This window comes from Pristis pectinata, chromosome 12, assembly GCF_009764475.1.
Source record: "Pristis pectinata isolate sPriPec2 chromosome 12, sPriPec2.1.pri, whole genome shotgun sequence".
In the NCBI taxonomy this organism is placed as follows: Eukaryota; Metazoa; Chordata; class Chondrichthyes; order Rhinopristiformes; family Pristidae; genus Pristis; species Pristis pectinata.
Genome location: NC_067416.1, coordinates 53,004,200 through 53,029,127, shown reverse-complemented (window position 1 = coordinate 53,029,127; position 24,928 = coordinate 53,004,200). Strand labels below are relative to the sequence as shown.

Here is a 24,928-nt window from a genome sequence, read left to right as displayed (position 1 = left end):
GCCAGGTAGGGGAGGGGGGAGGTAGGGGAGGGGGTAGGGGAGGGGGAGGAGGGAGGGGAGGGGGGAATTTTAACTATGTATTAATGTAGGATCAGAGTAAATGACTGATAATCAGTGCAGACTCAGCGAGTCAAAGGGCCCATTTCTGTGCTGCATCTGAATATTCACACTGGGTGAGATGGGAGGAGGCTGGTGTGGAGCAGAAACACTGGAAGGCACCAGATGGGCTGAATGGCCTCTCTGTCTGCTGTTCATTGTGTGCATTGCAGAGACAGGAAGGGCCTTAGATAAAGTGTTTCAAACAGAACTGCTTTATTTTAATCAGAGATCCAGAACATTGAACTCTAACTCAGTTAAAGAGATTACAAAAGAAAAATCAACTGCACCCAATGACCAGGGTTCAATCCTGGGCGAGATCAGCAGCGTCGACAGAAACCGACCCCCGTGAACACCTGCAACACTTGTGAATTTGCACTAGATTTCAGTAGCAGTGACGGTTGTATATTGAGCATACAGCATGTTTAATCTTTCTCCGCAGTGTGAATTCGCTGGTGCGTGATCAGGTTGGATAACTGATTGAATTCCTTCCCACACTCAGAGCAGGTGAACGGCCTCTCCCCGGTGTGAACTCACTGGTGCCTCACCAGAATGGATGACGTAGTGTATCCCTTCCCACATGTAGGGCAGGCAAAGGGCCTCTCTCTGGTGTGAATTCGTTTGTGTGTCTTCAAGTAGGATGGCTGACAGAATCCCCTCCCGCACGTCAAGCAGACGAACGACCTCTCCCCGTGTGAACTCGCTGGTGTGTCAGCAGGTTAGATAAGTCAGTGAATCCCTTCCTGCACTCGGAGCAGGTGTACGGCTTCTCCCCGGTGTGAACTCACTGGTGTATCTTCAGTCTGCATAACTGAGTGAATCCTTTCCCACATGTTGAGCAGGAGAATGGCCTCTCCCCAGTGTGAACTCGCTGGTGCCTCCGTAACATGGTTGAATGTGCAAAGCCCTTCCCACACTCTGAGCAGGAGAATGGCCTTTCCCTGGCATGAACTCGCTGGTGTGTCATCAGGCTGGTTAACTGAGCCGATCCCTTAGCACACGTTGAGTAGGAGAACAGCCGCTTCCTGGTATGAACAGGCAGGTGTATCAGAAGGTGCGATGACTGAATTTGAATTTGTTGTTGCATCAGCAACTGGAATGACCGAGTGAATCCCTTCCCACATTCAGAGCAGGTGAACAGCCTCTCCCCAGTGTGAATTTGCTGATGTTGTGTTTGAGATTCCCATAAACAAATCCTCTGCTTGTTGAGATTTTACTCTCTGTAGTGAGCTGTTATAATAATGACAAACACAAGCTTGAGGAACAACGTCATCTTCCATCTGGGAACATTGCAGCATCCAGACTGGCATCAAAATCTCTGGTTGTCTTTCCATCTATAATCAGAATGGGCCATTTCTGCCACTTCCCTTTGTTCTACCCGTTGCCTCCCTCACCTACTCTGCCACTGAAATTCAATGTGTTTTCTGTCTTTCACTGTGAAAAGGGGTATCAAACCCAAAACATTCCCTCTTTCTGCAGATGGAGACACAAGAGACTGCAGATGCTGGAAATCTGAAGCAATACATAAGGGAGTTGGAGGAACTGAAAGTGGGTCAGGCAGCATCTATGGAGGGAAATGGACAGTCAACGTTTTGGGTCTCGGTGGTGTTGGACTTGGCGACTGTATTGGTGTTGGTTTGTTGTTGTCACTTGTACCGAGGTACAGTGAAAAACGTGTCTTGCATACCGCTCGTACAGGTCAATTCATTACACAGTGCAGTTACATTGAGTTAGTACAGAGTGCATTGAGGTAGTACAGGTAAAAACAATGACAGTCCAGAGAAAAGTGTCACAGCTACAGAGAAAGCGCAGTTCAGGAAGACAATAAGGTGCAAGGTCACAACAAGGTAGATCGTGAGGTCAGAGTCCATCTCATCGTATAAGGGAACCGTTCAATAGTCTTATCACCGTGGGATAGAAGCTGTCCTTGAGCCTGGTGGTACATGTCCTCAGGATCATTCAATGTGAAGGGTAGATGATTGGACTCACTTGTTGGAGATTGTCATTGTGTGGCAGTGTCGTGGTCCAAATGTTATTTGCCACTTAATATTCCAGAATAGAAGTGTGAGATACCATTCTCTATCCAGACAGAATAGAACATGTTCTCAGTACCAGGAGCTGAGGACATTGAACGTAGTTGAGTTGTAAAATAACCATAAGTGGCGAGGATTTTTGTTTCTTCAACACAGTGTTAACTGACACAAATTAGCCACATGGGGAAATTACTTTGACAATGCATGTTCTTTTTATTCACTGGGAGTTGAACATAGTCCCCTTTTTGACCTCAGTCCCAACTGTAGTTTTTACCTTGAATGATTTGGACATCAGCAGTGTCTGGAGACCGGTCCCAATCTCACCTTGGGCCGGGCCGGCAGAGAAAGCAGCAAAATCAAAAAATCTGCAGATGCTGGAAATCTGAAATAAAAATCAAAAATGCTGGACACGGATCAGACAGCATCTGTGGGAAAAGAAACAAATAATGTTTCAGGTTGGAAACCCTCTGTCAGAACAGAGAAAGTGAGAAAACAAGTTTTAAATTGCAGAAAAGATGGGGAAGGGATAAATATTAACTCTATTTCTCTCTCCACAGATGCTGCCTGACCTGCTGAATTTTCCAGCAGTTTCTGGTTTTACTTCAGATTCTGGCATCCGCAATTTCTCTTTAAAAATAGGGAAATGAGAACGTTTCCGATTGAGAATGCCTCAGCAACCCTGGCCTCACCTGTAGTTTACAAACCTGTCAGTGAGCGAGATGAATGGCAGGTAGAGAGAGAGAAATCAAACACAAAGAAATATTTCATTAACTGTGAAACACATGCTGCAGCTGTTGCTGGAACCACAGGTCTTGGCAACAGTTCTGGCCCCATTTCACAGCGTGAACATTGCCTTGTCTCCAACTGCCTTTGGTAATCTATTAACCAGAAAAGGTCAATAAAACAGAGCGAGGCTGGGGTTGCCTCAGTGAAGCCAATCAGAGATGCTCCTTTTTCCCTCAGATCTAACCCTCCCTCCCCCCCATCTATTCCTCCCTCCCAATCACCCCATCTACCCCTCCCTCCCCCGATCTATCCCTCCCTCGCACTCCCCATCTCTCCCAGCCCAACCCCAATCTATCCCTCCCTCTCCCCTCCATTCCTCCCTCTCCCCTCCATTCCTCCCTCCCAACCATCTATTCCTCCCTCCCCACTCCCCATCCCTCTCCCCATCCCCTCCATGTATCCCTCCCCATCTCTCCCTCCTCCCCCACATCTATCCCTCACCCACCCGCACACACCGTTTACCCCTCCCCAACCCCCATCTACCCCTCCCCGACACTCCCCATCCATCCCTCCCTCCCCCCACCCAAACCTCTCTGCAAGTTGCTTTTGCTCTCTCCCAGGTCTAACGGAAGGGTCTCGGACTTGAAAAGTTCCCTGTTTCTCTTTCCACAGACGCTGCCCTCACCTGCTGAGGGCTTCCCGCACTCACTGGGTTTGCTTTGATTTCAAGCAGGAAAGTGCCCGGGTCCCCCGTGTGGAGCGGGAGGGGGAAGGGGAGAGAAAGGCCGGGACTGCTCAGTGTGGCCGCCCGCAGTGATCCTGCAGCCCGCACGGATTCTCACCCCAACCGAGGGCCGGACCCCGGACTCGATCAAACTTCCGGGTCCAAGGAGGCGCGCAAATGACGTCACCTCCATTGCGCGCCTGCGCTGTGGGCTCGCTCACTGCAGCCAGAGCGCTTTCTCGGCCGCGGTGGCTCTTGGGTAAATTCGGCTGCCATGCGAACCAACCTGAACAGCGCCTTTAAATAGCTTCGTTCTCCACCGCAAATCATTCTGCCGACAATAACTGTGTGATGAAGGAAACACTGTTGTCAGTCTATGCACGGAAAGCTCCAGAGATCTATCCTCTGATTTACAAACGATGTCCCTGAGTTATCTCATCAGGAGACACAACATCAGGCAACCTACTCAGACCAGACAAAGCAGAAAATGTCAGGAATCAGCCAGGGTTCCTGCTCCCCGTCACCTCCCAGTGACCCCTGGGTTAGAAAGAGAGGGGGAATCAGCCAGGGTTCCTGCTTTTTTTTTACAAAATAAACTTTATTCTTAATAAAAGACAAACTATATACAATTACAAAACAGTGCAAACCTTTACATTCTTGTACAAATCATTCATTAGTGTTACCTTTTTATATAGAAAAACAGCACCGATGCCACACGTGTGGCTCCCTGGAAGCTACCCGGTCCCGTATTTACAATATTTAGGGGCTTTCTCCATGTCCCATCCCCTCCCTCTCCAGTGGCAGAAGAACCCTAAACTGTAGTCCTTCCCCACCGAGCCTTTGTGTTGACTGTGCCCAGCTTCAGTGCGTCCCTCAGCACGACCACCTGCAGCCTGGAATGTGGCAGCCGGCAGCATTCCCCTACGGACATCTCACAATGCTGGAAGACCAACCAGTTTTGGGCAGATCAAAGGGCTTCTTTCACCGAGTTGATGACCTTCCAGCAGCAGTTGATGTCCGTCTGTGTGTGTGTCCCCGGGAACAGCCCGTAGATCAGAGAATCCTCTGTTACGCTGCTGCTGGGGATGAACCGTGACAAGGACCCTTGCATCTTTCGCCACACCCTCCTCGCAAACCTACAGCCCACAAAGAGGTGGGCGACCGTCTCGTCCCCAGCACAGTCCTCCCGGGGGCAACGCGCGCTGGGAGTGAGGTTCCAACCATACAGGAAGGATATGACGGGGAGGGCCCCTCTCACCAGCAGCCAAGCGAGGTCTTGGTGCTTGTTGGTGAGTTCTGGTGATGAGACATTCTGCTAGATGGTCTGGACAGTCTGCTCAGGGAACCACCCCACAGTATCCATTGAGTCCTTCTCCTGCAGTGTCTGCAGGATGTTCCGTGCTGACCACTGCCTGATGGACTCATGGTCAAAGGTATTGGTCTGGAAGAACTTTTCCAGGAAGGACAGGTAGCACGGCAGCGTCCAGCTGACTGGGACGCCGTGTGGCCATGGGGCCAGGCCCACCCTTCGCAACAGCAGGGACAGGTAGAACCTCGGTGCGTAGTGACACTTGGTGCCCACATACTTGGGTTCCACACACAGCCTGATGCAGCCACAGACGAAGCTGGTCATCAGGAGGAGGGTGACATTGTGGACACCTTCACCCCCATTGTCCAGGGACTTGTGCATGGTGGCCCGTTGGACCCGCTCCATCTCGGATCCCCAGATGAACCGGAAGACGGCGCGGGTGATTCCCAAGCCAGAGCAGCGAGGAACAGGCCACACCCGCGCCAAGTACAGCAGCCCTGAGAGCGCCTCACACCTGATGACCAAGTTCTTCCCAGTTATCGATAGGGAGCGCCGTTCTCACAGTCCCAGTTTCTGCTTTACCTTCCCAATCCACTCCCGCCAATGTCTGTTGCACGCCCCGGCCCCTCCGAACCAGATCCTCTGCACCTTCAGGTAGTCAGGCCTGACGGTGAAGGGGACGTTGGATCGGTCGGGCCAGTTGCCGAAGAGCATGGCCCCGCTCTTCGCGTGATTGACTCCCCGTCACTGCCCAGTGATCCCTGGGTGAGAGAGAGAGGGGGAATCAGCCAGGGTTCCTGCTCCCCATCCCAGCTGTGCAGAAAACCCCACCTCCAGCTGTGTCTCACCAGAGGAACTAATTTGCCTGTGTTTGGGACAACAAAGAGCCGCTATCACAATGATGCAAATACACGGCACACACACAGGTCGCATTCACCCACAGAGCAGACGGGTGAATTATTCTGAGACAACTCACCAAGTTGTTTGTGCGGGAATCCATTGAAAACCAACCTGCTCGCTCCGACCCCCGCTGAATGGACAGTGTTAAGTAGCAAGAGCTCCTGCTGGTTCCACCCCACCCTCCTCTCTGACCCCAGGGTCACTGGGCAGTGACGGGGAGCAGGAACCCTGGCTGATTCCCCCTCTCTCTCCAACACAGTGCTCCTTGAGGCAGGAACCCTCTCTCACCCACGGGTCACTGTGAGTGATTGGGAGCAGGAATTTGTGCTTGGCTCGTTCTGAGCCAGATCCCAGAGGGATTGCCCACAGATCGAGGGCCCAGACACGATGGATGCAGACACGGACTCTGTATCTGGGTACAGAACGGGCACCTGATGTGTCTCCTTGCACTCGATGTGACGTTTTCAACTCCGCTGTTGATACCAGATTCTGCGGAAGCTGTTGGTGAGACCGGACCGGGATCATGTGTGACGCTCCGGTTGCCATTCTGCGGGAAGGATGTCATGTGCAGGGACACGGTTCACGGGGATGTCGCCGGGACCGGAGGGCTTGAGTACAAGGAGAGCCTGGGCAGGCTGGGTCTGTTTCCCCGGAGCGAAGGAGGCCGAGGAGGGACCTTATAGAGGTTTATAAAACCACAAGGGGCGTAAATAAGGTGGGCGGTCACTGTCTCTCCACCCACCCCCCTCCCAGGGAAGGGGAGTCTAAAACTAGAGGGCACCTCCCCCCACCCCCAGCCTCTCCCCCCACACCCAGAGTCTCCCCCCAGCGTTTGCCCCCACCCCCAGCCTCTCCCCACGCTGTCAGTTCCGCCCCCGGATTACAGCGGGTGGAGTTCCCTGCTTCCGCGGAGCGTGTGGTCCCAAGGACGGGACCTTCCCCACGCACGGCTCCTGGCGGCAGGTGGGACCGGAGCGCCGGGGCGGGGGGTTTATCCATACCCGAGCTGTGGTGTTTGGCCCCGAGGTGGGACTTTGGATCCAGTGCGGACCTGCAGAAACTTCAGAGACGTCATGTTGGGGCAGTCCCGGCTCTCTCACTCCTCTTTCTCTCCTCCCCCTCCCCCCTCCCTCTCCTCAGCCCTCCCCCTTCCCTCACTCTGAACTCCACCTTCCCTCTCTCCACTCACTCTGCCCTCCCCTTCCCTCTCTCCTCCGCCCTCCCCCTGCTCCCCCTCCCTTCCAGATCTGGGTCCCGGGCCTTGAGCAAAATCTGACGCGGGGCCCGACACGATTTCCCCCTCTGCCGGGACCGCTGCTGCCCGCCCCGCTGTGCTCAGCCGCTTGTCCCTCCTGCTCTGGGATTGTCCTGTTTTAATGCAGACGGGAGGTGCGGTTCTGCGGCGGGAGGAGCTGGTTCCGGCTTCCGAACGGAGGAGCCTTCAGTCGAGCTGGGTGAATGGAGTTTTCAGTTGTGCGGGGAGAGGAGGCTGGAGCGGGGGCAAAGGCGATGTCTCTGCCGGGGGAAGGGCCACAACGTCGCCGCCTGGTCGGGTGTTCGATCCGGCAGCCGGGAGAGCGTTGGGAGAGAGAGGGGGAGACAGAGAGAGAGCGAGAGCGAGAGTGAGGCTAATCGTCTGCCCTTCACGTTCAATGATCCTGAGGGCACCGTACCAGCAGGCTCAAGGACAGCTTCTATCCCACGGTGATAAGACTATAGAAAGGTTCCCTGATACGATGAGATGGACTCTGACCTCACGATCTACCTTGTTGTGACCTTGCACCTTATTGCACTGCACTTTCTCTGTAGCTGTGACACTTTACTCCGAACTGTTATTGTTTTCACCTGTACTACCTCAATGCACTCGGTACTGACTCAATGTAACTGCACTGTGTAATGAATTGACCTGTACGATCGGTGTGCAAGACACGTTTTTCACTGTACCTCGGTACAAGTGACAATAATAAACCAATACAATCTCCAAGTCCAACACCACAAAGACCCAAAACATTGACTGTCCATTTCCCTCCATAGATGCTGCCTGACCCACTTTCAGTTCCTCCAGCTCCCTTATGTATTGCTTCAGATTTCCAGTATCTGCAGTCTCTTGTGTCTCCATCTGCAGAAAGAGGGAATGTTTTGGGGTTGATACCCCTTTTAACAGTGAAAGACAGAAAACACATTGAATTTCAGTGGCAGAGTAGGTGAGGGAGGCAACGGGTAGAACAAAGGGAAGTGGCAGAAATGGCCCATTCTGATTATAGATGGAAAGACAACCAGAGATTTTGATGCCAGTCTGGATGCTGCAATGTTCCCAGATGGAAGATGACGTTGTTCCTCAAGCTTGTGTTTGTCATTATTATAACAGCTCGCTACAGAGACTAAAATCTCAGCTGAAATACTGTCCTGTACCTATTGATGACTTTTGTAAATTTCTTTTACAGGATCCAACAAGCAGAGGATTTGTTTATGGGAATCTCAAACACAACATCAGCAAATTCACACTGGGGAGAGGCCATTCACCTGCTCTGAGTGTGGGAAGGGATTCACTCAGTCATTCCAGTTGCTGATGTTCCAAAATTTTCACAGAGAAGAGGCCGTGTATCTGCACTGAGTGTGGGAAGGGCTTCCTTCAGTCAACCCACCTGCTGACACACCAGCGTGTTCACACTGGTGAGCGGCTGTTCTCCTGCTCAACGTGTGGTAAGGAATTGGTTCAGTTATCCAGCCTGATAATGCACCAGCAAGTTCATGCAGGGGAAAGTCCATTCTCCTGCTCTGAGTGTCAAAGGAGCTTTGCTCAGTCATCCCACTTAAAGGCACACCAGCGAGTTCACACGGGCGAGAGGCTGTTCTCCTGCTCAACGTGTGGGAAGGGATTCTCTTATTCGACACATTTGCTGAAGCACCAGAGAGTTCACACTGGGGACAGGCCGTTCTCCTGCTCCGAGTGCGGGAAGGGTTTCACTCGGTCATCTCAGCTGCTGACACACCAGCGAATTCACACTGGGGAGAAGCCGTACACCTGCTCTGAGTGCGGGAAGGGATTCACTCGGTCGTCCCACTTGCTGACACACCAGAGAGTTCACACCAGGGAGAGGCCGTTCACCTGCTCGACATGCGGGAAGGGATTCACTCGGTCGTCAACTTTGCTGACACACCAGCGAGTTCACACCAGGGAGAAGCCGTACACCTGCTCAATGTGCGGGAAGGGATTCACTCATTTGTCCTATTTGCTGAAACACCAACGGGTTCACACTGGGGAGAGGCCATACACCTGCTCCGAGTGTGGGAAGGGATTCACTCAGTCGACCCATTTGCTGACACACCAGAGAGTTCACACTGGGGAGAGGCCGTATACTTGCTCTGAGTGTGGGAAGAGATTCACTCTATCATCCCATTTGCTGAAGCATCAGCGAATTCACACCGGGGAGAGGCCGTTCACCTGCTCCGAGTGTGGGAAGGGATTCACTGTGTCATCCCATTTGCTGACACACCAGAGAGTTCACACCGGGGAGAGGCCGTTCATCTGCTCTGAGTGTGGGAAGGGATTCACTTGGGCTTCCAACCTGATAACGCACCAGCGGGTACACACTGGGGAGAAGCCGTACACCTGCTCTGTGTGCGAGAAGGGATTCCTTTGGTCATCTCAGCTGCTGCAACACCAGCGAATTCACACTGCGGAGAAAGATTAAACATGCTGTATGCTCAATATACAACCATCACTGCTACTGAAATCTAGCGCAAATTCACAAGTGTTGCAGGTGTTCACGGGGGTCGGATTCTGTCGACGCTGCTGATCTCGCCCAGGATTGAACCCTGGTCATTGGGTGCAGTTGATTTTTCTTTTGTAATCTCTTTAACTGAGTTAGAGTTCAATGTTCTGGATCTCTGATTAAAATAAAGCAGTTCTGTTTGAAACACTTTATCTAAGGCCCTTCCTGTCACTGCAATGCACACAATGAACAGCAGACAGAGAGGCCATTCAGCCCATCTGGTGCCTTCCAGTGTTTCTGCTCCACACCAGCCTCCTCCCATCTCACCCAGTGTGAATATTCAGATGCAGCACAGAAATGGACCCTTTGACTCACTGAGTCTGCACTGATTATCAACCAGTCATTTACTCTGATCCCACATTAATACCTATTTAAAATTCTGCCCACATTTGCATTGACCACACCCTGCTTCACCCCCACCACCAGCAGATTCTACTAATCACCCACACATTAGGGACAATTTACAGTCCTTGAATAACCTTTCAGCCCACACCTCTTGGGACGTGGGAGGAAACCCAAACAGTCACACGGAGAAGGTGCAAACTCCACACAGTCAACACCCGAGGTCGGGATTGAACATTGTCAACGTGAGGCAGCAGCTCTACGAGCTCTGTGCTCATTCGGCTTCCCATTCAATGCATTCCTGTCGTTCACCTCCATCCCTCCGTGTGGTGACACGTTCCACATTGTTGAACTGTGTGGGTGAAGAGCTTCCCCCGGAATTTCCTGCAGGACTTTCAGCAGATTGATGGCAAAGACAAGAGCTCAGCAGGGGTCTTGTCCCAGATATTAGAGCAGCACAGCTAATAGAGCTGCTACCTTGCAGTGACAGGAGCCCAGGTTCAATCCAGATCTTGGGTACTGACTGTGTGGGGGTTCTCCCTGTGACTGGGAATTTCTTCCAGGAGCTCCAGTTTCCTCCCACGTCCCAAAGACATGCTGGTTGGTAGGTCAATTGGCTGCTGTAAATTGCGCTTGGTGAGTGGGAGAAGTTGGGGAGAGTTGACAAGAATGTCAGGAGAATTTTTAAAAAAGGATGAATGTGGGATCAGTGTGGAGTTGTGGACTGTGTCGGCCTGTTTCTGTGCTGTATCTTTCTGTGACATTCCCAATCCATCAAGCCTCGGGGAGAAAGTAGTGGTGTTTAACTCTACTTTCTTTAAGATTTAAGATATCTTTATTCATCACATGTACATCGAAACAAACAGTGAAATGCATCTTTTGTGTCGAGTGTTCTGGGGGCAGCCCGCAAGTGTCTCCACGCTTCCGGCGCCAACATAGCACGCCCACAACTTCCCAACCCGTACATCTTTGGAATGTGGGAGGAAACCAGAGCACCCGGAGGAAACCCACGCAGACACATGGGGAGAACGTACAAACTCCTTACAGACAACAGCGGGAATTGAACCTGGGTCGCTGTTGATGTAACAGCGTTACGGTAACCACTACAATACCGTGCTACCCCCAGATCTTTTCAACACGGGGCTGTTCTCAATGGGCTGAATGTCATGCCAATGAGTCACTGCAATACAGGACTGTCCTGACAGATCCTGTGCCTCATTCATTGTCCTACCTGATTCCCCCATTCACCACCTCAAAAAAATTCATTGATTTCTGTCCTGAATACAATAACTGAGGAACCACTCCCTAGTAAGGGTGGGGAAAGATTCTGCCCTTTTGAGATTGGTGCCTGATGATCAGAGTTTAAGGAGATGCTTTCAAAACTGGGAATGACTGCAATGTACTTTGTAGATGCTTCTCTCACCCTGTCTCTCTGATTGATGGAAAAGTGACAGAATCTTCCTCATCGCCAACAGGTGACCCCTCAGCCCAAAACCATGCCGCTGAAAATTTGGATTCTTCCCCCATGAGAAACATTCCCTCAGCTGCCACCCGATCCAATCCTTTTTAAATCTTTCTCCTTTCACCTTGAGCCTCTAGTTTTGGACGGCTGCTCCACCACCGAGAGTGGTCCTTTGGAAGAAAGTGGAGGAAGAGGGGAAGATGTGACTGGTGCTGGGATCCTGACGCAGAAATGGTGAAGGATGATGTGCCACCTCGAGCTTCCGGTTCCAGCTCATTTCAATTCCCCTCCTCATTTCCACACCGACCTGTTTGTCCTCGGCCTTCTCCACTGCCATGGTGAGGCCAAACACAAACTAGAAAAACGGCACTTTGTATTCCACTTGGTGAGCCTACAGCCCAAAGGTACGGACGTTGAATTTGACAGTTTCAGGCGACCAACTCTCGTTCCTTTCCCACTCCTCCCAGATTCTCCTTTTGTTCACCTTTTCCTCCTCCCTCTTTCCCCCACCGCCCATTCCCGAGATCCGTTCCCCTCCCGCCCCTGATTCCATCTGCTCATCATCCTTCCTCCCTTCCCAGCTTTCACTTGTCATCTCTCTGCCTCTGTCTACTTACCCCTGCCCCAGCTGCTGCCACCTGCTCACGTTCCCTCCCTTATCTGGTTCCACATCAGCTCCAGCCGATGTCTCTACCTTCTGCCTCCCCCCAACCCCCAACCCATCTGCCTCCACCTGCCCATCATCTCCCAGCTCACCTGGTTCCACCTCCCAACCTCTGCCTCCCCCCTCCCTCTCACCTCTTTATGCCGGCTGTCTTCCCTCTACGCTCAGTCCTGATGCAGTATCTTGACCCGAAACACCAATCATCCCTCTGCCTCCACAGATGCTGCTCGATCTGCCGAGTTCCTCCAGCAGTCTTTTTGCGGCAGATTCCAGCATCTGCAGTCTTATCGTGTCTGCAACTGCCAAAGAGCCAGACTGCGCCTGCTCCCCACACGGCAGCCCGGCACAGTCCTCCGCCTGTGATGAAAAACACTGATGTTTGTGAGACATGATTTCCCATTCACAAAGCTGTGCTGACTGTCCCTCAGCAGTCCTTGCCTTTCCACACGCTGGTAGGTCCTGTCGCTCAGAATCCCCTCCAGTAATTTCCCACCACTGATGTGAGGTTCACTGGCCTGTGGTTCCCTGGCTTGTCCTTGCAGCCCTTCTTAAATAAAGGCACACCCTCCAGACTTCTGGTATCTCACCCCTGGCTAAGGAAGATGCAAATAACTCTGCCAGGGTCCATGCAATTTCTTTCCTATTCTTCCTGCAAGGTCTTGGGATGCAATTGGTCAGGCCCTGGAGATTTGTCCACCCGAATATGCTTTAAGACTGCCAGCACCTCCTCTTTTGTAATGATGATATGTCCCAAGACATCACTACTCGTATCCCTTAATTCCTTAGCTTGCATGACCTTCTCTGTGCAAATACAGATGAGAAATATTCATTTAAGATCTCACCTCTCTCTTGTGGTTCCACACACAGATGACAGCATTGATGCCTAAAGGGACCTATTCTCTCACTAGTTACCCTATATTGGGCTTCCCCTTTTCCTATCTTCAGTCCTGAAGAAGGGTCCTGACCCCGAAACGTTGACCGCCTGCTCTTCTCCACGGATGCTGCCTGGCCTGCTGAGTTCCTCCAGCATCATCGTGTTTTTCATCCAGATTCCAGCATCTGCCGTCCTTTGTTTCTCCAATGTTACAGGTAGATGATCGACAGCAGAAGTGACCAGTTCTGATACAAACAGAGGGAATGAGTTACCCAGCATTGAATTTAATGTGGGGTCTGGAAGCCCTTTTCCTCTTGTTCACAATTCTTCCAATCCACTCACTGCATTGGGTGCTCACAGTGTGGCCTCCTCTACACCGGAGGAACCAAACACAGGTTGGGTCACCGCTCTGTGGGGAACCTGCATTCAGTCCACAGGAGCGACCCTGATCTCCCGGTTACCTGTCACTTTAATTCTACCTCCCACCCCCACCCCGACCCCCACCCCCTGCACTGTTACTACGAGGCCCGACACAGCCTGAGGAACAGCACCTCCCCTTCCCTCTGGGCACGTTGCAGCCTTCCAGACCCGGGACATGCCCTCTTCTCGTTACCACCATCGGGGAGGAGGTACAGGAGCCTGAAGACCCACACTCAGCGATTCAGGAACAGCTTCTTCCCCTCCGCCATCAGATTTCTGAACGGTCCATGAACCCATGAACACTACCTCGTTATTCCTCTTTTGCACCATTAATTTATTTCTGTAACTTTTTTGTCTTCATGCTGCCACAAAACAACAAATTTCACGACATACGTCAGTGATAATAAACCTGATTCTGATTCAGCTCTGAGCTGCACCTCACAGATTTAATTAACCACCTTATCATCCCCCCTCTGTCCCCTCCCACCTCCCCTCCCCCTTCCTTCCCTCCCCCCTCCCTCACCCCCCTCACTGCCCTATCCCCCTCTCCCCTCCCCTCCCTCACACCCACCCCCTCCCCCACCCTCCGTCTCTCCTTCTGCCACCCACCCTCCCCCTCCCCTCACCCCTATCCCCACTTTCCCCTCCCTCCCTCTCCCTCTCCCACCCTCCCTCCCTCCTCTCTCCTCTACCTCCCCCTCCCCGTCCCACCCTTCCTCCCTCCCCCTCCCCCCAAGCTTCTTCCCCCTCCCCCTCCCCATCACCTCCCTCACCCTCCCTCACTCCCCCCCTCTCCAGTCCCCTCCCCTCTCCTCTCCCCTCCCCCACTCGCCTCCCCTCCTCTCCCCTCTCTCCGTAAGGATCATTCATCCGTGACTCTCTTGTCAGCTGGTCTCTCCTCACCCATCCCCCTCCCGGCACATCCCTGTAACCGCACCAAGTGCTACACCTGCCCCTGCACCTCCTCCCTCACCACCATTCAGGGCCCCAGACAGTCCTTCCAGCTGAGGCCGTCCTTCACCTGTGAATCCACCGGTGTCATTTATTGCATCCGGTGCTCCCGGTGTGGCCTCCTCTACACCGGTGAGAGCCGACACAGATCGGGGCATCGCTTTGTCGAGAACCTTCACTCCATCCGCCTACCAGCCGGGATCTCCCGGTGACCGGCCATTTTAATCCCACTCCCCATTCCCCCACCCACATGTCTGTCCTCGGCCTCCTCTACTGCCGAGGGGAGGCCAGACGCAGATTAGAGGAAGCGGTGACCACTCCCCTCTGTCCCGTTCTCCCTCATCCCACTGAGCTTCCGATAGTTCACTTCCATTCGATCTCACTTCTGCTTCTGTTCTCTCACTTGTTCAGTTAACGCACAGATTTGCTCTGTTGATGTTTTCGTGTCTCTGTCCCACGGACTGTGTAACCTGTCACAGTTCTCCTTTTCCTTTTTCACTTGCTCATCATCTGATCTTTATGTTTTTCACAGTCCACATCGTGCTGGTCTTGTAACTGAACACGTTCTCTCATTCTTCATTGTGATTGGACGGCTGGCGTCCATCCAGTTTTCTCCTTCCCCTCGGGAATTCTCTGGATCTTACCCCATGCACGTTTAATATTATCCAGCAGCCGGACCCCATCAGACTCAGCATTGGTGGGATATTTCGATCTGATTTCTTCAGTAATCTTCACGGCTTGGTACGGCACAAGAAACTGCAGAGAGTTGTGGACACAGCCCAGCGCGTCACGGACACCAGCCTCCCCTCCTTGGACTCTGTCTATACCTCTCACTGCCTTGGTGAAGCAACCAGCATAATCAGAGACCCCATCCACCCGGGTCATTCTCTCTTCTCCCTTCTCCCATCAGGCAGAAGATACAGGAGCCTGAGGGAACGTACCACCAGGCTCAAGGACAGCTTCTGCCCCACTGTGATAAGACTATTGAACGGTTCCCTTATAAGATGAGATGGACCCTGACCTCACAATCTACCTTATTATGACCTTGCACCTTATTGTCCACCTGCAATGCACTTCCCTGTAGCTGTGACACTTTACTCTGCATTCTGTATTGTTTTACCCTTGTCCTACCTCAATGCACTGTGTAATGAATTGACCTGTATGAACGGTTTGCAAGACAATTTTTTCACTGTACCTCGGTACAAGTGACAATAATAAACCAATACCAATACCAATAATCTTATCCAGTTGGGATATTTTGTTTAGATAAGAACCCAAACCCTCAGTCATCTCTTCACAAGTAACAACTTGTAAGGAGAGAGTTAAATTTTCCAGAAGTCATATTTGGTTCCTCTTTAGTTTGTGCTAAAGTGTGTGAGACAAAATAGAGTGAGCTGGGAATGTAGGGAATGTTTTGAGAATGTAGCGGGGTGCTGATACTCAGCCTTGAGAGGAACGTGTTATCTAAACAATGAAAAACATATTTTTCTGCAAAACCTGATGTCTAAATTATGTGCCTCGGCCAAAGGTCCCAAGAGATATGAAGGTTCCACCTGGTACCATGGAAAAGTAGCAGGGTAAGGGAGGGTGTACAAATGGGGCTACTTCTCTGTGCAAATCAGAATCTCAGTTTAGGCTGGAGTCATGACCGGGTGCTGTGAGTGTGAGAGAGTGAGCGAGAGAGGGACACAGAGAGAGAGAGAGGGAGAGAGAGAGAGAGAGACAGAGAGACAGAGAGACAGAGAGACAGAGAGACAGAGTGAGAGAGAGACAGAGAGTGAGAGACAGAGAGTGAGAGAGATAGAAAGAGAGAGAGAGAGAGACAGTGAGAGAGAGTAAGAGTGAAAAAGAGCGAGAGAGAGAGAGGGAGAGAGAGGGAGCAAGAGAGAGAGAGGGAGAGAGAGACATAAAAGAGGCTGTTGGACACCTGGGCTTCCCTCTTGCATCTGTAGTCGATCAATTCATTGACTGATTGATTGATTCTATCCCTCTGTATTTCGGTGGTTAATGAGTGGACTTTATATAATTCTAATAAAGTAGGATTTTATAACCTTTAACACGTGTAACGTGCCTCCTTTATTTGTGAATACCTCTTGCTGTTGAATCAGGAAAGATCAAGGAATGAATTTTAAAATATTCTCCTTACAAATGAAATGATCTGTATGGATGGCATGTAAATCAAAGTTTTTCACTGCACCTCAGTACATGTGGCAATAATAAACCAACTTAGCAATGATTATTTCAATGCCCTTCCGATGGCTGGGATTGTTGGGATGCTGGTTCAGTGCCAGATGTTGGATCATCCCATTAATGTGAGAAGTTCTAGGGTTGTGCCAATGTGGATAATCATTTTGTCCCTTCATTCCTAGTTTTTGGCAGATTACTCTTCCGATGTCCTGTGAAGTGTTTGCAGTTGTTATAATGCCCCCTTATTGGAGGTTGTTGTTGTAGTATGCAGCCCACACGACTCAATGCTGTTGTGTGAAAGCAGCATTGAAGTAAATGCCTGAAGCCCAGTTAGCGCAATTGTTTCTTTAATGACCATCTGTGCCCTGTTGTTGTAAAGTGTGCGAAATTTTGTTGTTGTCATGTCATAGAGCAATACAGGACAGATAAAGGCCCTTCGGCCCATCCAGTCCATGCCGACCACGGTGCCCCCCCCCCAGCTAGTCCCAATTTCCTGCATTCCGCCAATATCCCTCTAAGCCCCGCTCCTCCATGTACCTGTCCAAGTGCTTCTTAAATGATGCTGTTGTACCTGCCTCACCCACTTCCTCTGGCAGCTCATTCCACACACTCACCACCCCCTGCATGAAAAAGTTGCCCCTCGGGTCCCTTTTAACTCTTTACCCTCTCACTCTGGATTTGGATTCCCCTACATAGAACATACAGCACAGTACAGGCCCTTCAGCCCAGAATGTTGTGCCGACATTTTATCCTGCTCTGAGATCTATCGAACCCTTCCCTCCCACATCGCCCCCCATTTCTCTATCATTCATGTGTCTGTCTCAGAGTGTCTTAAATGCCCCTCATGTATCTGCCCCCACAACCTCTGCCAGCAGTGCATTCCACACACCCAACACTCTCTGTGTAAAAAACTTACCCCTGACATCCCCCTTATACCTTCCTCCAATCACCTTACAGTTATGTCCCCTCGCGTTAGCCATTGTCGCCCTGGGGAAAAGTCTCTGACCGTCCACTCGATCTGTGCCTCTTATCATCTCGTACACCTCTATCCAGTCACCTCTCACCCTCGTTCTCTCCGAAGGGAAAAGCCCGAGCTCGCTCCACCTGTCCATCCATGAGGAGCGATGAACCGAAACAACAGCAGAGGCAGAGAGGCGACAGGTGGACCCAACAACAGGGCTGAAACGGATGGGATCCGACAGGGAAGGAAGGTGGGGCAGGGAGCCCAATAACGGAGGGAGGCTGAGCAGGCGGCAACAGTGGAGGGAGGAGGGTGTGGGTGAGGGGCAGATTGGAGTGGGTGGAGGAGGGGAAAAGTGTGATAGGGGACTGGGGGTGGGGATAGGAGGAACGGGGTAGATCAGGGGAGAGAGACTGGGGGTGGGGGTAGGAGGAACGGGGTAGATCAGGGGAGAGAGACTGGGGGTGGGGATAGGAGGAACGGGGTAGATCAGGGGGAGAGAGACTGGGGGTGGGAGTAGGAGGAACGGGGTAGATCAGGAGGAGACAGAATAGGGACAGAGGGGGAACAAGTGACCTGAAACTGGAGAATTGAATGTTCACGGGTTTAGACGACCCAGGTGGAAAATGAGGTGCTGTTCCTCTCGTCTGCATTGAGCCCCCCCACCACCTCCGCCCACCCCCACCGGCAGTGGAGGGAGCTGAGGACAGACAGGTCGCTGTGGGAATGGAGAGGGAAATTAAAACAGCTCACAACTGGGGTCTGCAGAGGACACTGGCGACCTGAAAGTGGAGAATTCAATCCCCACAGGAGGGGGAACACCAGTCCCTCCCATCCCCTGAGGCTAAAACTGGACGTCCTCCCTGGTTTGGCCCAAATCGCTCTGCACCTTTCTTGTCCCTGTACCCATCCCAAGTGCCTTTCAAGTACTGTAAACTGTCCCTAATGTGTGGGTGATTAGTAGAATCTGCTGGTGGTGGGGGTGAAGCAGGGTGTGGTCAATGCAAATGTGGGCAGAATTTTAAAAATATATTAATGTAGGATCAGAGTAAATGACTGGTTGATAATCAGTGCAGACTCAGTGAGTCAAAGGGCCCATTTCTGTGCTGCATCTCTCTATTCCGCTGAATATTCATACTGAGTGAAATGGGAGGAGGCTGGTGTGGAGCAGAAACACTGGAAGGCACCAGATGGGCTGAATGGCCTCTCTTTCTACTGTTCATTGTGTGCATTGCAGAGACAGGAAGGGCCTTAGATAAAGTGTTTCAAACTGAACCGTTTTATTTTAAAATCAAAGATCCAGAACATTGAACTCTAACTCAGATTACAAAGAGATTACAAAAGAAAATCAACTGTGCCCAATGACCAGGGTTCAATCCTGGGCGAGATCAGCAGCGTCGACAGAATCCGACCCCCATGAACACCTGCAACATTTGAGAATTTGCGCTAGATTTCAGGAGCAGTGAAGGTTGTATATTGAGCAGACAGCATGTTTAATCTTTCTCTGCAGTGTGAACTCACTGGTGTCTCAACAAATTGGACGAATCAGTGAATCCCTTCCCACACTCAGAGCAGGTGTACGGCTCCTCCCTGGTGTGAACTCGCTGGTGTCTCAGCAGCCGAGATGACTGAGTGAATCCCTTCCCATACTCAGAGCAGGTGAACGGCCTCTCCCCAGTGTGAACTCGTTGGTACCTCACTAGACTAGATGACGTAGTGTATCCCTTCCAACATGTAGGGCAGGCAAAGGGCCTCTCCCCGGTGTGAACTCGCTGGTGTGTCAGCAAATGGGACAACAGAGTGAATCCCTTCCCGCACTCAGAGCAGGATAACGGCCTCTGCCTGGTGTGAACTCACTGGTGCTTCACCAGACTGGATGACTTAGTGTATCCCTTCCCACATGTAGGGCAGGCAAAGGGTATATCCCTAGTGTGAACTCGCTGGTGTGTCATCAGGGAGTATGACTGATGGAAGACCTTCCCGCACGTTGAGCAAATGAATGGCCTCTCCCCGGTGTGAACCAGCTGGTGAGTCAGCAAACTGGATGACTGACTGAATCCCTTCCCACACTCGGAGCAGGTGTAGGGCCTCTCCCCAGCGTGAACCCGCTGGTGCATTAGCAGCTGATATGACTGAGTAAATCCCTTCCCACACTTGGAGCAAGTGTACGGCCTCTCCCCGGTGTGAACTCACTGGTGTGTCAGCAAATAGGACGACCGAGTGAATCCCTTCCCGCACTCGGAGCAGGAGTATGGCCTCTCCCCGGTGTGAACCCGCTTGTGTGTTAGCAAATAGGACGACCGAGTGAATCCCTTCCCACACTCGGAGCAGGAGTATGGCCTCTCCCCGGTGTGAACCCACTGGTGTAACAGCAGCTGAGACGACTGAGTGAATCCCTTCCCACACGTCGAGCAGGTGTACGGTCTCTCCCTGGTGTGAACTTTCTGGTGTATCACCAGGTTGGATAACTGAGTGAATCCTTTCCCACACGTTGAGCAGGAGAGTGGCCTCTCCCCAGTGTGAACCCGCTGTCCCGCACGTCGAGCAGATGAAAGGCCTCTCCCCTGTGTGAACTCTCTGGTGTTTCAGCAAATCGGATGACCGAGTGAATCCCTTCCCACACTCGGAGCAGGTGTACGGCTTCTCCCCGGTGTGAACCCGCTGGTGTATCAGCAGCTCAGATGACTGAGTGAATCCCTTCCCGCACGTCGAGCAGATGAACAGCCTCTCCCCGGTGTGAACGCTCTGGTGTGTCAGCAAATGGGACGACCGAGTGAATCCCTTTCCGCACTCGGAGCAGGTGTATGGCCTCTCACTGGTGTGAACTCGCTGGTGCATCATCAGGCTGGATGAATGAGTGAATCCTTTCCCACACGTTGAGCAGGAGAACGGCCTCTCCCCAGTGTGAACTCGCTGGTGTACCTGCAAGTTGTATGACTTAGCAAAGCCTTTCCCACACTCCGAGCAGGAGAATGGCCTTTTCCCAGCATGAACTCGCTGATGTGTCATCAGGCTGGATAACTGAGACAATCCCTTACCACACGTGGCCGCTCTCCAGTATGAACACGCTGGTGTGTCAGCAGGAGGGATGACTGAAGGAAGCGCTTCCCTCACTCAGTGCAGATACACGGCCTCTTCTCTGTGAATTTGTTGGTGCATCAGCAACTGGAATGACCGAGTGACTCCCTTCCCACACTCAGAGCAGGTGAACGGCCTCTCCCCAGTGTGAATTCACTGATGTTGTGTTTGAGATTCCCATAAACAAATCCTCTGCTTGTTGGATCCTGTAAAAGAAATTTACAAAAGTCATCCATAGGTACAGGACAGTATTTCAGCTGAGATTTTAGTCTCTGTAGCGAGCTGTTATAATAATGACAAACACAAGCTTGAGGAACAACGTCATCTTCCATCTGGGAACATTGCAGCATCCAGACTGGCATCAAAATCTCTGGTTGTCTTTCCATCTATAATCAGAATGGGCCATTTCTGCCACTTCCCTTTGTTCTACCCGTTGCCTCCCTCACCTACTCTGCCACTGAAATTCAATGTGTTTTCTGTCTTTCACTGTTAAAAGGGGTATCAAACCCAAAACATTCCCTCTTTCTGCAGATGGAGACACAAGAGACTGCAGATGCTGGAAATCTGAAGCAATACATAAGGGAGCTGGAGGAACTGAAAGTGGGTCAGGCAGCATCTATGGAGGGAAATGGACAGTCAATGTTTTGGGTCTTGGTGGTGTTGGACTTGGCGATTGTATTGGTTTATTATTGTCACTTTTACTGAGGTACAGTGAAAAACGTGTCTTGCATACGGATCGTCCAGGTCAATTCATTGCACAGTGCAGTAACATTGAGTTAGTACAGGTAAAAATAATAACAGTACAGAGTAAAGTGTCACAGCTACAGAGAAAGTGCAGTGCAATGAGATGGAAGGTCAGATCAGAATATGATTGAACTTTATACCAAGATCGAAAGTGATATCGTGAATCTGAACCACACACAAAATGCTCCCCTCCCCTTCACTCTGCCCTCCCTCTCCCCCTGCCCTCCTCCTTCCACCCTCTCCCTCTCCCCTTTCCCCCTCCCATGCCCTCCACTTCCCCCTTCCCTCTCTCTTCCATCTCTCCCCTGCCCTCCCCCCTTCATCTGGCCTCCCCCTTCCCTATTCCCCTTCTATCTCCCCTCCCCCTTCCTCCTCTCAGCCCTCCCCTTCCCTCTCTCCTCCCTCTCTCCTCTGCCCTCCCCCTGCTCCCCCTCCCCTCCAGATCTGGGTCCCGGGCCTTGAGCAAAATCTGACGCAGGGCCCGACACGATTTCCCCCTCTGCCGGGACCGCTGCTGCCCGTCCCGCTGTGCTCAGCCGCTTGTCCCTCCTGCTCTGGGATTGTCCTGTTTTAATGCAGACGGGAGGTGCGGTTCTGCGGCGGGAGGAGCTGGTTCCGGCTTCCGAACGGAGGAGCCTTCAGTCGAGCTGGGTGAATGGAGTTTTCAGTTGTGCGGGGAGAGGAGGCTGGAGCGGGGGCAAAGGCGATGTCTCTGCCGGGGGAAGGGCCACAGCGTCGCCGCCTGGTCGGGTGTTCGATCCGGCAGCCGGGAGAGCATTGGGAGAGAGAGGGGGAGACAGAGAGAGAGAGAGAGAGAGAGACAAAACAAAGGAGATCTTGCAGCGCCAAAACGCTGGCACCGCCTTGGATTATTTTGCAGAACTATTTAAACCTGGTGTCCACTGGTCCCGGAGCCATCTCCTCGTTACTCTGCACACAAAAACATCTTTTTTATACTCTCCACTCCTCAGAACCACTTCTCCCGTCAATATGTGAAGTTAAACCCGCCCCTGATCTCCGGAATCACTCGTATGTGTCCCCGAAAATAAATTCCCAACTCTGCGTCCGCTTGTGAGGTCCGAGCTGAGTGAATCTTGATAAAAGGAGCCACTGACAAACAGTGAATGTCTCTCGGCACTGCGTTGGGGCATTCGGCTTGGTATTGGTATTGGTTTATTATTGTCACTTGTACCGAGATACAGTGAAAAACTTGTCTTGCATACGGTTCGTACAGGTCAATTCATTCCACATTGCAGTTACATTGAGTTAGTACAGAGTCCATTGATGTAGTACAGGTAAAAACAATAACAGTACAGAGTAAAGTGTCACAGCTACAGAGAAAGTGCAGTGCAATAAGGTGCAAGGTCACAATAAGGTAGATCGTAAGGTCAGAGTCCATCTCATTGTATAAGGGAACGGTTCAATAGTATTACCACAGTGGGGTAGTAGCTGTCCTTGAGCCTGGTGGTATGTGCCCTCAGGCTCCTGTATCTTCTACCCTGTGGGAGAGGAGAGAAGAGAGAATGACCCAGGTGGGTGGGGTCTTTGATTATGCAGAGTCCAAGGAGGGGAGGCTGGTGTCTGTGATGCGCTGGGCTGTGTCCACAACTCTCTGCAGTTTCTTGCGGTCCTGGGCAGAGCAGTTGCCGTACCAAGCCATGATGCATCCGGATAGGATGCTTCCTATGGTGTATCGATAAAAGTTGGTGAGCGTCAAGGGGGTCATGCCAAATTCTTTAGCCTCCTGAGGAAGTAGAGGCGCTGGTGAGCTTTCTTGGCCGTGGCGTCTACATGATTTGACCAGGACAGGCTATTGGTGATGTTCACTCCCAGGAACTAGAAGCTCTCAACCCTCTCGACCTCAGCACTGTTGATGTAGACAGGTGCATGTACACCACCCCCTTTCCTGAAGTCAATGACCAGCTCTTTTGTTGACATTGAGGGAAAGGTTGTTGTCATGACACCATTCCACTAAGCTCTCTATCTCCTTCTTGTACTCCGCCTCATCGCTGTTTGAGATACGGCCTACAACAGTGGTATCATCTGCAAACTTGTAGATGGAGTTAGAGCAGAATCTGGCCACACAGTCATGAGTGTATAGGGAGTAGAATAGAAGGCTGAGGACGCAGCCTTGTGGGGCACTAGTGTTAAGAATAATTGTGCTGGAGGTATTGCTGCCTATCCTTACTGATTGCGGTCTGTTTGTTAGAAAGTCAAGGATCCAGTTACAGAGGGAGGTGTTGAGTCCTCGGTCTCGGAGTTTGGTGACAAGCTTGCTTGGGATTATTGTATTGAAGACAGAGCTGTAGTCAAGAAACAAAAGTCTTAGGTCGGTGTCTGTACTGTTCAGATGCTCCAGGACGTAGTGCAGGGCCAGGGAGATGGCATCCGCTGTAGACCTGTTTGGTCGATAGGCAAATTGCAGTGGGTCCAGGTTGTCTGGGAGGCTGGAGTTGATACGTGCCATGACCAACCTCTCAAAGCACTTCATGATGGTGGATGTCAGAGCCACTGGTCAGTAGTCATTGAGGCATGTTACCTTGCTTTTCTTCAGTACCGGGATGATAGTGGTCTTCTTAAAACAGGTGGGAACCTGAGATTGAAGCAGGGAGAGGTTGAATATGTCCACAAATACTTCTGCCAGCTGATCAGCACAAGATCTGAGCACACGGCCAGGGACGCCATCTGGGCCAGGTGCTACCTCATGTTCACTTTCCAGAAGGCTGTGTCTTCCACTGTGATTACAGGTTCAGCTGCATTGGAGGCTGTCAGGATGGATGGTGACAATCCACTTCCCTTTAGTTCAAGACGAGCAAAGAATGCGTTAAGTTCATCAGGAATGGATGTGCTGTTGTTAACTATGCAGCCTGACTTCGTCTTGTAGCCTGTTATGGCATGTAAGCCCTGCCATAACTGATGGCTGGTCAGGGCCTTTATTTTGAGTCAGTATTGCCTCTTGGCATCCCTGATAGCTTTCTGAAGGTCATACCTCGATTTCTTGTACAGATCAGGATCACCAGATCTGTGTGCAGCAGCAAATAAGGGTTCTTATTTTTCTTCAGCATGAGTGTAATTGAGGCTTCATAAAAAGATTGTGGCAACCTACCCAATTTAAAAGAGTCCGAAGAAACAGAACATAAATGAGGTACAAGCAAAGAGGAAAAGGCCTTATAAAATTCTCCAGGAAATCCATCAGGACCAGGAGTCTTTCCAGATTGTAAAGATCGTACAACCTCGGCGATTTCCTCAAGTGTAATAGATTGATCCAACTGTTTTTGGTTATCGGTAGAAAGTGCAGGAGCGTTTAATTGGTCAAAGAAATTACTCATTACAGTGTCACCTTTAGGAAAATTAGAGCTATAAAGATTAGAATAGCATTTTCTAAAAGTACCAGTTGTCCACTCACCATTGGCTTTGCAAATTTCTTTAATTTGCTGTCTAGATTTGGAGGTTTTTAATTGGTTAGCTGGTAATTTACCTGTTTTATCTCCATGAATATAAAATTGACTTTTATCTTTTAAAAGTTGACTTTCAATTGGATATGTTAAAAGAATATCATATTTAGTTTTAATTACAACTGACCTTTTATATAAAGCTGGATCTGGATCCAAAGCTGAATGGCAGAGCAGGCTTGAGACACTGAATGTTCTGCTCCTGTTCCCACTTCCTGTGGGTTTAGTG

General features: G+C 51.1%; 1 long non-coding RNA gene and 2 pseudogenes across 1 annotated transcript; 1 reads left to right on the top strand and 2 right to left on the bottom strand.

The window, feature by feature from the left end:
• The window catches only part of LOC127576418 (zinc finger protein 850-like), a 93,281-nt pseudogene that overhangs the window by 60,750 nt on the left and 7,603 nt on the right, over positions 1–24,928 (top strand).
• Positions 147–3,737, bottom strand: LOC127576632 (uncharacterized). Its single transcript, XR_007957255.1, has 3 exons — positions 3,541–3,737; positions 2,404–2,554; positions 147–1,326 (listed from the first exon to the last, which is right to left on the bottom strand). It is a non-coding gene; the product is annotated as an uncharacterized LOC127576632 (long non-coding RNA).
• The window catches only part of LOC127576630 (zinc finger protein 271-like), a 157,930-nt pseudogene continuing 151,762 nt past the window's right edge, over positions 18,761–24,928 (bottom strand).